The sequence below is a fragment of the Lissotriton helveticus genome, chromosome 5_1 (assembly GCF_964261635.1).
Source record: "Lissotriton helveticus chromosome 5_1, aLisHel1.1, whole genome shotgun sequence".
Taxonomy (NCBI): domain Eukaryota; kingdom Metazoa; phylum Chordata; class Amphibia; order Caudata; family Salamandridae; genus Lissotriton; species Lissotriton helveticus.
The window spans coordinates 1,905,614,060-1,905,627,504 of NC_136065.1; the positions used below are offsets into that span (position 1 = coordinate 1,905,614,060).

The 13,445-nt window shown below is 47.2% G+C and overlaps 1 protein-coding gene across 1 annotated transcript in view; it reads left to right on the top strand.

The window, feature by feature from the left end:
* Positions 1 to 13,445, top strand: part of P3H4 (prolyl 3-hydroxylase family member 4 (inactive)) — a 97,277-nt gene that overhangs the window by 36,909 nt on the left and 46,923 nt on the right. The gene's annotated exons all lie outside the window — the stretch shown is intronic.

Below are 13,445 nucleotides of genomic sequence, written 5' to 3' on the forward strand. Positions count from 1 at the left end.
TCTCTCTCTTGAGCCAAACATTTAAAGTGCCTTTTCATCTATGTATTAGGTTCCATGTGGCCACCTCAAATGAACACCGCAGACAGGCTAGAAGTGGATATCTCGGGGTACAGAGGATAGAATGTAATTTTTGGGACAAAAGAAGATTGTATAATCAAAGGGGTTCAGTTGATGTGGACTATTTTGAGTCTGTCTAGACGAGATCAGGGTTGTAAATAGAAGTTAATTCTTAATGATTCTTTTAACAAACTCTCTTTGTTTCCAGTGGTTTTATGTTTGCCTTAAGAATTGGATTAGGCTTGTTCCAGAGCACGGTGCCGTGAACGACTAAGGATATGCCGTCATGCAGTTTGGATGTCATTTGTCATACTGATTGGTCAGAATGCTTTGATCAAAGCAATTTGAAGGACCAGTTTATTTTAGGTCACCAGGCCCCTTGATCTTGAATTCTTGGTGTGTGGTGCCAGAAATCTATAAATGTATCATCCAATGCACAAGGTGCCAATGGAGAGCTTTAATGCTGTTATTATGTCCACACTGTGTTCACTGAGAGTTTTGTTCTGCTAGCTGTAGCTGGTTGAGCAATGTAAATTATGCATGAATAGTTATCTAGTAGCTGGGCCTATTTGATTCTGGACATTTAGTATGTAATGCTTTTGACCAGCACTTTGCTTCCAGAACAAATGTCATATCAAAGTCTAAGATTAGACCCAGATTCATACTTTTTTGCCCTACAGTTTGCAGCCGTAGCATATCAGCCATTTAATTGATACATTTCATATCCTCTTCCCCTCAAAGTATCAGTATCTTTGTTTTGATCCATCAAGGCAACATTGTTTTCCCAGGCAATTTGTGATGCCCACCTGCTCTCCGAATCATTATCTAATCAAAGGTTTTGTTTTGTTTGTTAAGCCTTTGGTCCACTCATCTTTGCATGCAAAACAAGAAACAGAAATAAGTATTAGATGAGTATTAGAGAACATTAGACTTATTAGAATAGCCATAAAGTATAACCACTCTTGAAAAATAATATTTTGACAAATCAGCAATCCCAGAAGAAAGGTTGATAAAAGCATGCACAGACGATGTATTTAAGTGTTGATGTATGTATGAACAAGTGTGAATACTCATGTACGCAACACTTATTAATGTATAGTGTGGGCCTCTGATAAGTTTCCCACAGTTCTCTGTGTACGTATGGTGTGTGAACTGTAGTCTTCCTTTTCAAGAAGCACATTTCAAGAAGATGACTACTCTTACTTCAGGGACCATTTTGCAATAAATAGATCATCATTTCTCTGTAGTTGTGTATCTCACTTCTCCCGTATCTAGGAGAAGGCCTCACAAGACATGAGGATGCTATCTGTACAAGTATGGAATATGGTTCAAGTCGTATGTAGATAATACATTGATTTGCCATTTTTTTAAGGCTGGAATCCCAGCATCTTGTTTGTTTCAATCCGGCCATTTGGCTCTGGCCAGGATGAAGACTTGTCTTTCCTTTGGGCTTTTAAGCCTGCAAGTGAATGGCTCTATCTGGCTCGTCCGGGTGAAGACTTCTTAGCATAGAATGTACTTTTATTTCTCGATTTGTTTCATGTCAGGTTGATTTCCTCACTGTTCCAATTTGATTTTCAGGATTTATGGTGTTTTCTGGAGGTTGTGGCTATTTTTCTTTTGAAAGGAGGCTAATTGTGTGTGTCGCATTTGATGTCTGATTTGGGCTTTTTCCTTTCATTCTTTGCAACATTTGTCATTCATATGCCTGGTTGCTGCTGAATAGCACTTGACTGCATAGCTACTACCCTCTTTTTAGGTCGAGCCTACATGCAAGCAAGCAAAGCTTGCTTGCTGTCTGCTCGAAACCTATTGTGAGCCGTATTTGGGAATGTGGACAAGAGTCAGACGCGCGCTTTGCTATTCGCAGTTTTGACCGCGGGAGCGCGCTCCTAGCTACTTGCTGTTTGTGCGTCGTCAGTTTCGCTTTTGAGCCAGTGCCCCTGGGGAGCCTCGTGGGCTCTGGAGAGATGCCGGCACTATCATTGGAGTCCCACACTGGGGACTCCAAATACCATGGCCCCCGCAGCCCTCAACATGCTCCGAGTACCTCCTGTCCCCAGAAACGCAAGCACGGAGCTCCACTCACCGGGACTTCTACTCTGCAGGACTCTTCCGGGGAGACAACGTGCCCAGTCAGGTCCCGCTCCGGGGCTGCTCCCTCCGGCGTCAACGGGCACAGGGACACCGGCACTCCGCTCCTTGGCTTCCCGGGCGGACGCCGGCTGCACGCAGGGCTCTCCTCTCTCTGCACCGGAGCCTTGCGCCAGCCACTGCAGCCTGCCTCCTGGGAAGCTCCTGTCGCGCTCGACTTCCTGCTTCTGGTCAGGCCCCGCCTCTGTCTCGAGGAGGGCTGCCTGACTTCCGGTCTATTCATCATTCCCGGGAAGGTATTGGGAAAGAGTCTAGTACCCAAGCGACTTGTACTTGAGAAGTGGGAGAGGTGTGGCGCCGCGGCCAGGGCGACTGACGCTGGAATCTGGGGATCAGGGTTCGATCCCCGGCTCCGGCGGCAGGTTAGCCCAGCACCATGCGACTCTGGGCAATAGCTTGCTTAATCTTCCCGACGGCCCCCCAGCGCCTAGAGACCCTAACGGGTGATTGTGCGCTATACAAATGTGGATTATTAATCTTTTTATACTCTCTGTTCTAGTTATGAGCTCTGGCTCACGGGTTATTCTTGTATTATGAAAAGCTCTTTTCTCTCGCCCCTTTAGTGGAGGCGCTTATACTCTAGTCATTACGGGAGGTGACGTCACGTGCTGCGCTCCTTCAGTTCCTGGTACTTTGCTTCTCGAGCACCGAGCCCGGTGTCCGGACCCATCCGAGGCCGAAGAGATGCTGCTGCCGCTTCAGAGCTTGCTCCGGGCCGGGCGCCGGTTGTCCTGTGGTGTGAGGGTAAGAGCGCCTTGTGTGCTATGTAATAAGAGAGCGCGCCGCGGCGCTATAATATGGTGGAATTGGGGAAAGAACCTTGTGTATGCGACGCTTAAACTTTTTTGCCCCAAGTGAACTACTGGCAGTTGAACAGGGAAGTGCCCGTGCAAGAAGCGCGTGGCACTTAAAGGGGCGGGTTGAGGCTGCAGTGCCACACGTAGAGGTGGGCGAGTAAACATATTAACAGCGAAAGTCGAGCCAGCGTCTGGCTCGGCTGTAAGAGCCCAAGCACAAGCTGAGCCTGACATTTGTTTGCTGTGTGAATCGTGCAACAAACGACACGTAAAATATATTATAACAAGACTCTTCAAAATAGACAACATTATTTCTGTAATGTGTGGCAGCTTTGACATTAATAAGTCACTTTTCAGGTTTATTGAGGAAATGAAGAAAAGGAGGCGGAGGTGGTGTGGGTTGGTGAAACACTATATTTCATAAGATCACACAGTTTGGAGGAATCCAGGTTTTCTCGTTTCACTTTGTACGAATCATGCACTACATGGGTGTCTTATTTGTCTCCCTTTTACCAGGATGTTAAACCTTTGTTTTCAACTTTGTGCACAAAGTTAGAGCGACTCGGCTGGAGTTTCCAAGAGCAAAACTACAAGTCCCAGAATACAGCTCGCTGTTGAGTGCTGACTGAAATATCCACAACTGGCTGACAGTGTAATAAATGGCTGACAGCCATAAAGCAGCTCTGTGGGATAAAGGAGGGGGAGGGATGCCTCCGCTAAGACCATTAGATGTGACCAGATGCTGGATCTGACATTATTTCTTTTCACTGCTGGATATTTTTTTCTCAAACTTTGAAACAAGTGCTTGTCATGTGAAGAGCCCCGCTGCAGTATGTTTAACCGGCCCCGTATATCTTCTTCCACGCCTGGGATAAGCTTAGCGCATATAAGTGAGGGAACTTTGTATTGGGGCAAGGGTGTGGTAAAGTGTTACTTGTACGCAGAAAGGTTATGGTATTTAGGGGCCCCGTTACAATATTCTTTGTTCCCATTTACCGTACATTTGTCCATCTACTACAACAAAATCGGCATGGAGTCACCGAGAGAGGGGCCCTATTTGAAATTAATAATATGTGAAGCATGTTAGCTGAACCCACATTTTAAAATTATTTTGTATTTCCATGTTTTTTTTTTTTATCAAACCACTGTATACATGTTGAAAGAAGTACAAAAGTGACACTGGGTGTTAATTAACCCGCTTTGAGGAAAACGTGCTTCTCCCCCTCTGCCAATACATTGCTCTCTAGCTCTTTGTTGCTGCCCTCCACCCTGTCCTCCGTGTTACTTCCTCCGACCTACACCCTCTTTCCGTTGTCCGTACCTTCTCCTCCCCCTCCGTACCTTCTCCTCCCCCACTGCCCTGTATATTGCTTTCCATTCAGCTGAACGCTGACCCCACCACCATATCACTTTTACAACACTCTGGCCAACCATGTTGCTCGTTTCTTTATGTTGAGACCGCTACCATTACCTCCTAGAAAGAACATTTCCAAAGTGAGGTGCTCTTAAAAATTGAATTTTGACATATTCACAAGCCCGCGTTGCGTGAAATTATGATTTCTTTCGATTACCTTTCATAAATACTGTGTAAACATTGGGCGTACCAGTGGAATTGATTCCGTGGCGATTCGAGGTTTACTACACAATTTAGCATTTGCCTTACACACACACATACACACACACACACACACACACACACACACACACACACTGCGCTGCCTCACACACACACTGCGCTGCCTCACACACACACTGCACTGCCTCACACACACTGCACTGCTACATAATTACACTGCACTCAATGCAACATACACTACAAATACAGCTCAGTGCCGCATAATTACACACCACATAATTACACTCTACTGAATGCAACACACACTCCACACAATACCACTCAGTGCCACATAATTATATGCTACATAATTACACAGGCACTCAATGCAACATACAACCCAAACAATACCACTCAGTGCCACAAAATTACATGCCACACAATTACACTCTACTGAATACAACATACACTCCACACAATACCACTCAGTGCCACATAATTACATGCTACATAATTACACTGCGCTCAATGCAACATACACTCCAAATACCACTCAGTGCCACATATTTACACGCCGCATAATTACACTGCACTCAATCCGACATACACTCCGAATACCACTCAGTGCCACATAAATACACAGCACATAATTACACTACACTGAATGCAACATACACTCCAAATACCACTCAGTGCCATATAATTACACACCACATATTTACACTGCACTCCATGCACCATACACTCCAAATACCACTGAGTGCCACACAATACACACCACATAATTACATTGCACTCAATGCAACATTCACTCCAAACACCACTCAGTGCCACATAATTACTCTACTGAATACAACATACACTCCCCATATTACCACTCAATGCCACATAATTACACGCCATATAATTACTATTCTTAATGCAACGTAAATACACTCCACATAATAATTGTGGAGAAGTGTGGCTCAATGGTTAGAGCGGCAGACCCTGATGCAGAGGTCTAGCCCGGGACCAGGGTTCAATTCCCCGCCTCGGCGGGTCTTGGGCTCAAAATTCCACAGACTCGATAATTCTCGCCTCGGTGCCTATTCCAATCATGGAGTCCCACTCTGCAACTCTGGGCAATAGCTTGCTTAATCTCCACAACGCTAAGGATGCCTGGCCTCCACCTTGGGGGTGCCCAGGAGTGGACGCCTCACAGGGAAAGCCAGGATGGGTTCCACAGCGGTATTCGTACAAGCGCCTTGAGATCCTTGCGGGTGAGTAGTGCGCTATACTATTATCAATTTACATTTACATTACATAATACCACTCAGTGCCATATAATTACACACCTCATACTTACACTACTCAATGCAACATAAATACACTTCATCTATCGCACTCACTCACTCTATCTATCGCCATCACTCTGTCTATCTATCTTTTGCCCTCCCTCTATCTATCTATCGCACTCCCTTTATCTATCTATCGCCCTCCCTCTATCGCCCTGCCTCTATCTATCTATCGCTTCGCCACAGCATCACTCAGCACCACCACAACATCACTCATGGGAAATACAACATCACTAGGCGCTACCATAGCATCACTGAATGCCACAGCATCACTCATCGCCACCACAACATCACTCAGCACCACCACAGCATCAATCTGTGCAACGATTCAACAACTGGTTCAAATATGTTCTCTCAATGTTTCAAGCTTTATTACAAATGTCACAAAAAGATGTTAATATTTCACTTCTGTTCTTGGATTTTCGTCACAATAAAATACAATTAACACAATCTTCCCCAAAAATATTTACAAAAGTTTAAGCTTTTGCCATTATAAATGGCAATATCTTTTATTTAAGTATTAAATATAAAAAATGTAAAAGCCATTGTTATTTGTAATATCAATACATCCAAGTCACGTAAATACAACACATATTGCCTTACAAATGCTATAGGTGTCACATTTGCGAAAGTTAAAACTATTAGCATTGTAAATGACAAAGCTATTAAGTTCTCTATTTTCAAAACTAACACATAAATAAAAACTGTGTAATTTACAATACCAATAGCTCAAACTCTCCTAATGCGAGACCTATTGCATTGGAAATGCTTGTTTCATTTACTACCTCCAGGGCCGGCTTTAGAGTTGTTGGCACCCAGTGCGACAAACATTTTTGATCCCCCCAACCACCTCTTTGGATTCCCTCACGACCACCAGGCAAAACTGCCCGTCATCTCTCCATAGCCCCTCTCTCACATACATTTCATTTGTTTTAAAACGCTGGTAAAGGCTGAATTTATTAAGAAGAATGTATATCTATCCAAACAAACACTTTTCAGCAACATTAGGAATAGATAATAAATGACTGAGGGGAAACAACAGAACGCCCTAACCTCTTTACGCCGTTTGCTTGCATTTCCTTAAAGGCAGTTTGCAATAGTCACTGTTCTATATTAGGGTTGTATCTCATGAACTGCGGTAACAAATGGATCTCTGTGACAAAAGCAGTAATCCATTTAGCTGTCCACCTGAAATACAGATCTGTGATCTTAACGGTGCACGTTCCTTGCAGCAGGCTTATTAACCATCTGCGCTACTTTATGGCGAGTCAAAACTGCCCCTAGACAAAACTCCGATCTCTCTCTCTAGCAGGAACATTAATCACAAGAGTTATCTTGAAATTTTTAATGCTGCCTGAAAACTGGACGCACAAGCTCCGCACACGCTTCCCATGTCAGCGCCAAATGCAGCCGCACCTGTCGCACTGCCCTAAAGCTGGCCCTGACTACCTCTAAATTGGATGCAGCAGTCTGCTTCGATTATGCTGCTTGAGGTTGGTTGAATAATTCTTAGAAGTCTTCTTCCAAATTCTCTATTTTATTCACACAACCTTTCAATATTTTTGCAGCCTCAGATGTCCACCACGTACTGCAAGGTGCTTCTCATTTTTGTGACATTGGCTGTGTACTGTTTTGTAAACAGCCACCTAGCTTGCTCGCTCTTCCTCTGATGAACATGCTCTTTCCAACACAGAGGAAGTTGAAAGCCAGTTATACAAAGTTGCTGACTTGTTTGATTGGTCCCCTATTAACCCCACGCGTGCGGCGCATTTTCCCGCTGTGCGCTGACTTTTGCAAAAACCCGCGGTTCACGACGAGCTCAGCTCGTCATGAGCGTACGAGAGGCGTAACTCATGACGAGCTGAGCTCGTCATGAGCGTCGAAGGGGTTAAGGAGGATCATCTTCTTTTTCGCACTCGGGCCCATTCCATTACCCTAGATTTAGGGCGGTTAGTGCTTAGAGGGCTCTCTGTGCAGAGTATTTGCTTTTTCCATGATGTATTGTAGAGAGCTACCTGTCAGGTTTTGGAGGTCAAAATGACCTGCATATATTGAGACTGCCAGACTTTGATTCTTGATCTTTTATTTTGGAACATCTGGCTTTGCTGCCATGAGGTGTTTTTGAACAGTTGCTATAGTTATTTTGCTGGAGCAGGTGTATTTGGGATGAAGTTTGTGTACATTCAGAACTGCAATTAACAGGGTCCTCATACAGTTAGGAGCTTGACAGAAATATCAACTGTCTCCAGACACAAATGCGTTTTAATAAGGGCAGTTGCTCGTTTTCAGCTCGATTATTGCATATAGAATTATAGATGGGGAAAAAGTGGCATGCATAACAATAAAAGTATTAAATCCAACAAACATAGAAGCTCTATCTGTGCTCTTGGCATTATCCTAATCAACATTGTTAATCTGGCCCAAGTTTATAAAATAAGGAATGATAGTTCTTTTGGCAGATTCTCTTGAGAAAATAACCAATATTTTGGGGTCAGAAGGCAGAGTGAGGTAAGAGAGGAATAGTAAAGAAAGAGCAGAAAGCGGCACAAGGTAGTAAATGTATTTGAATAAGCTGCCGTTCTAAATATACACTCCAGATTCGAGGGCTTTCTATTAAATGACGTCACAGTGAGGGCCAAAATTCAACCAATCATCAGCAATGGACATTCTGGAATCCCTGTTGTAAATGATACGAGAATGAGTAAAATTATCTGGATTTTTTTTAATTCACACAAGCGGCGCCTTTAAACTTGGCTGCTACTCATATTAAAATTGCCCAACAAGTACCCTCTTACCCAACTGAATATTGGCTTATTTACTACCTTTTTAAGAACATGTGCTTGGTGGATGATGTTGCGTTGGAGCTTCAGTCCTGTCAAGTATCACGCATCACGTATGACACTAACGCATTTCAGTGTGGTCATCCGCATCACCGCACTGAAATGCATTGTCACGCATATATAGCGCCTACTGAGCTGTTAAGCAGGAGTGCTGGTAACCATGCACCACTGAGCAGTACTGAAACTAACGCTGGTGGGAGGAGTGGCAGTGCGCCCTGCACTCTGCTCTCGGGGCCGTCTCGGAGTCTGCAGCTTTGGCTGATAAATGTTACAATGTAACATTTATACTAGGATTCACCACCGTCAGCAGAAGGGCATATTTGCTACATTCCTATAACTTCCGTGACTCAGAGTCAGGATGTCAGGACGAGTTTTGTAGCACATACGTCCTGACGCCGCCAGAGGCGGAAGTTAAAGTTTCGGCAGGTTTGCACAGCGGTTAATTTAAATAAATACAAATGTGTGCTCTAGCACCGGAGGGAGCCGACTCACCGCACCGGGACGCTGGTGGTTAAGTGAACAGCCTGGGGCAGGCCTTGCGCTGGGTTGTTCAGCACATAAGGCGCGCCAGTCTCTCCACGTAGCTGCTGAACATCACAAGGCGGAGTCGTTGAGGCCACGGCAATGGCAAAGTGAGTGCAACCTGGAGTGTGAACTCTCTCTTACTTACCCACGCTTGGCCTCGGCTCTTCAGCGCATTTGTGCTGACTAATGGCAGGACCGACCCCGTGACCGGCCTTGGGAGCCCCACCCTGAAACAAGACATCTTGGAAATGCTGGGCTCAGGTACAGGTAGAGTGGTGACAGTGAGAGTATGGTGTGGGAATATAGCGGCCAGGGGTGATGGTTAGGTATGGGTCAAGTGTGCGAGTGGTGGCAGGAGGCGACACTTCTAGAGGCTTTGCTTTTCAGCGATTCACTCCACACATTCACCATGGCTCGACGTGATTTAAGAGGCTTGCTTGAATGAAGAAGGGCTTTGCTGCATAGTGACCAAGTGTGTGTTTCTGTCCCCTCTTTTACGTTTGCGGTTTATTTCTGAAAACCTCTGGGGGTAATTTAAAACCTGTTTCTGACAGTCCTAAGTTGTCTGCTATGTTGTATGAGAAATTACTGCGCTGGCCTCAGCATGTGAGGATAATGCAAAATGGTGTTTGACAGCATGTTATATTATGTTATGTTACGAACTTTTGTACTGCGCACAGCTGCCCCAGCTAAGGGGCGTCCTGGCGCATGGCAAGTAATAAGCAACACCTACAGGGAACATAACAGAGAAAGACAAGGCAATTTAATCAAACAAAAAAGTTTTTAAAGCTTTACGAAAAGCCAAAAGATCAAAAAGCAGTCGCATGTCAACAGGGAGAGAGTTCCAGAGTTCAGCCGCTCTGACCCGAAAGGAGCGGCCACCCTCCCGGCACAGCCTGTATCGGGGGATCACTGTGAGAGCTTGCCCCAAAGATCTTAAAGACCGGGCAGGCACATACCAGGATAGAAGGTTCACAAGAATTTGAGGGCTCCCACTCCTCAAAATCTTGAACGCCAGACATAGGACTTTAAACTGGATTCTTGACCTGATAGGCAGCCAATGTAGTGATCTCAAGGTGCCGGAAACGGAACAAGATCGGGGTAGGCCAACAATGGCTCTCGCCGCGGCATTCTGGACGCGTTGGAGGCGGGTAACCTCCGCCACATTAGCCCCTACCAGAAGCGAGCTGGCATAGTCCAGACGAGATAACACTGTGGACTGGACTATCAGCTGCCTGGTGCGATGGTCAAAGAACTTCAAGACGGGACGCAGTGACCGTAGTATACCAAAGCAGCAGGCCGCAGTTCTCTTCGTATGGCCCACGAAGCTGAGGGAGGGATCCATCCAAACTCCAAGGTTCTTCAGCTCTGTGACCGGAATGGGGGTCGGCCCCAATTCCGCTGGCCACCATCTGTCTCCCCATAGTTCCGACCTCCTACCGACGATCATGATCTCAGTTTTCTTTGCGTTGAGCTGGAGACAGTTGTTCTTCATCCAGCACGCCACCGCCCTGAGTCCACTCTGAAACCTGGGGGCGTCCCGGTCCGCATCCCCGCTGATCGTAACCGCTAGCTGAGTGTCGTCAGCATATGAGACCATGGTCATGCCCCATTGCTTGACGACCTCAGCCAGCGGTCTCACGTAGAGATTGAACAACGTGGGACTCAGCGAGGAGCCTTGCGGCACCCCCTGTTTCAGAGGATGGAATTGGGACTGGAACGGTGGGGTGGAAACGCTAAAGAAACGATCGTCTAAGAAGGACCAGAACCACTGGAGGGCCAGACCACTCAGCCCAATCTCCTCCAGGCGATGCAATAAGATGGGATGCGAGACGGCGTCAAACGCGGCGCTCAGGTCTAATAACACGAGCGCCGCTGTCTGCCCCGCATCCATCACCATGCGAAGATGTTCAGCCATGGAGAGAAGGGCGGTCTCCGTGCTGTGCCCCGCACGGAACCCGTTCTGAGTGGAATCCAAGATGTTAGCATGGATGAGGTGAGCTGAAAGAACTTTGTTGACATGGTCCTCCAAAACTTTGGTCGGCCACGGGAGCAAGGAGATAGGCCGGTAATTTTCAAGTTTCGCCGGATCCAGGGAGGGTTTCTTCAGAATGGGAGAAACTACCGCCCGCTTCCAGCTAGCGGGTACCGTGCCTGACTCCAACGAGATGTTAATCAAGGAGTGTACCACGGCCCGGCCCACAAACGATCGATCTCTAAAAAGAGTCGGTCTAAGCAGATCGGCGGGGGACCCTGATTTAACCTGCTGAGCCAGAAGGTCAAACCCCTCAGGTGTCAGTGGGGGCAGCATGTGCAAAGAGGTGTCTCCATAGATGTTAGTCGGAGACTCAACTGGTGGCTCTGTATTAGGAAATGTCTTATAGATGTTTTGGACCTTTTCCCAAAAAAACACAGCCAGGGCCTCACAGTGATCCGTCGAGCCAATAGTCGGAGTACAGGCTCGCTTTGCTAGAAGATCCTTCATCACTTTAAAGATGGTTTTGGAGGGGTTGGAGCTGACAGCGAATTCAGCAGCGTAATACGCTGCCCGCGCTCGACAGACAGCCCGATGGTAAATTTTGACGGAGGCGAGATACAAAGCTTTTTTCCCGTTATCGTACGCCTTCCGCCAAGCCCTCTCCGCTCGCCTACAACTACCCTTGAGTGTTCGTAAGGCGCCATTGTACCACGGACTAGAGTCCCTAGAGCTGATCTTACGAGCGGTGATTGGAATAAGGGCGTCCAGCGCCTTGGAGATCCAGGAGCAAAACCTGTCGTAGCCTGAGTCAACAGCTACCAGAGGTTCTAAAGGCTCCACGGCGAGGACACGATGTAAGTCCTCTAGCCGTAATTTGCTCCATTGCCGTCTCGCGACCAGCTTCGCAGGGGGAATAGTAATCATTCCCGGCAGGGGGGTACAGATGGCAACCAAAGAGTGGTCCGACCAGCCAAGGGGAGTGACGGCAGTAACCGAAGCGTCTGCCAGGTTTGTGAAAAACGGATCTAAAATATGGCCGCCTATATGAGTAGGCTGCCGAACCAGTTGCACAAGCTGAAGGGCCTCTAAGTCAGCAAGAAGACCACCAACCGTAGAGATGTTAGGGTGGTCAAAATGTAAATTAAGGTCTCCCAGGATGGAGAAATTAGGGCAGCCCACCGACAGAGAGCTAACCACATTGGGAAAGGCAGCTCTAAACGCTGCATCACTTCCAGGGGGGCGATAAACAACCATCCCCGAGAGCGAGAAATGTGGGGAGACCAGAATTTTAAACACCGCACTTTCACACCCCGCAATGGTCAGCCCTGACCAACTACAAGTGAAGCTGGAACGCATGGCAAGAGCGATGCCCCCACCCCTAGTAGATCTATTGAGGGTAAAGACAGAAAAGTCAGAGGGGAATGCCAGATTAATGATTGCCGCATCGTCGTCCTTCATCCACGTCTCTGTGATGGCCACGATGTCCGGGGCCTCCTCCTGTATCAGGTCAAACACGGCCTGATGATGCCGCACCAGAGACCTGGCATTGAGACTGAAGATGCGAAGAGCATGCTCCGGGCGGTTGCTGTGACGAGTAGCCGCAGGATTGTCCTGTATGATCGAAGTTGGACAATCCAACGTCCACCCACCGCAATCACAGTGGTAAGGGCCAACCAAAGGATGTACACGAGGAAGATTGCAGCTTACAGTCGAGCGTCCTATGTCCCGCAAAGTCTCGCTAGTATACACATACATGGCAGGAAGAGCAGCATCCACACTAGAAAACAGCGGGTGCACACTGAGCCCTGCGAGCCCGACGCGACCTTAGCGCGGACGTGCGCAGACGGGCAGGACTCAGGCACGACTCCGGCTAAGCGACGGCGTCCCACTGCGCGTTCCCGCTGCGCGGGAAAGGACGACTTTAAATAGGCGAGTCGAATGGCACCACGAGCGAAGAGACGCTCCAAGATGGCGCCCGTGCAAAAGCTACCCAGCCCAAGGCAAGATGGCGCCCACCGATCCAGCCCCGGAACCCGGACCCGCCAAACGGCGGTGCTTTAGCCTTTTATGTGCAGGTAAGAGGGCGAGGAGCAAAATACAGATACAAGCGCCTAAAAACAAGGGACAACTCAAATAATAAAAAATCAGATACAAAAACAGGTAATTAAAAGCAGCGCGGCCGCTACGCGACCTGCAGGAAGCCAA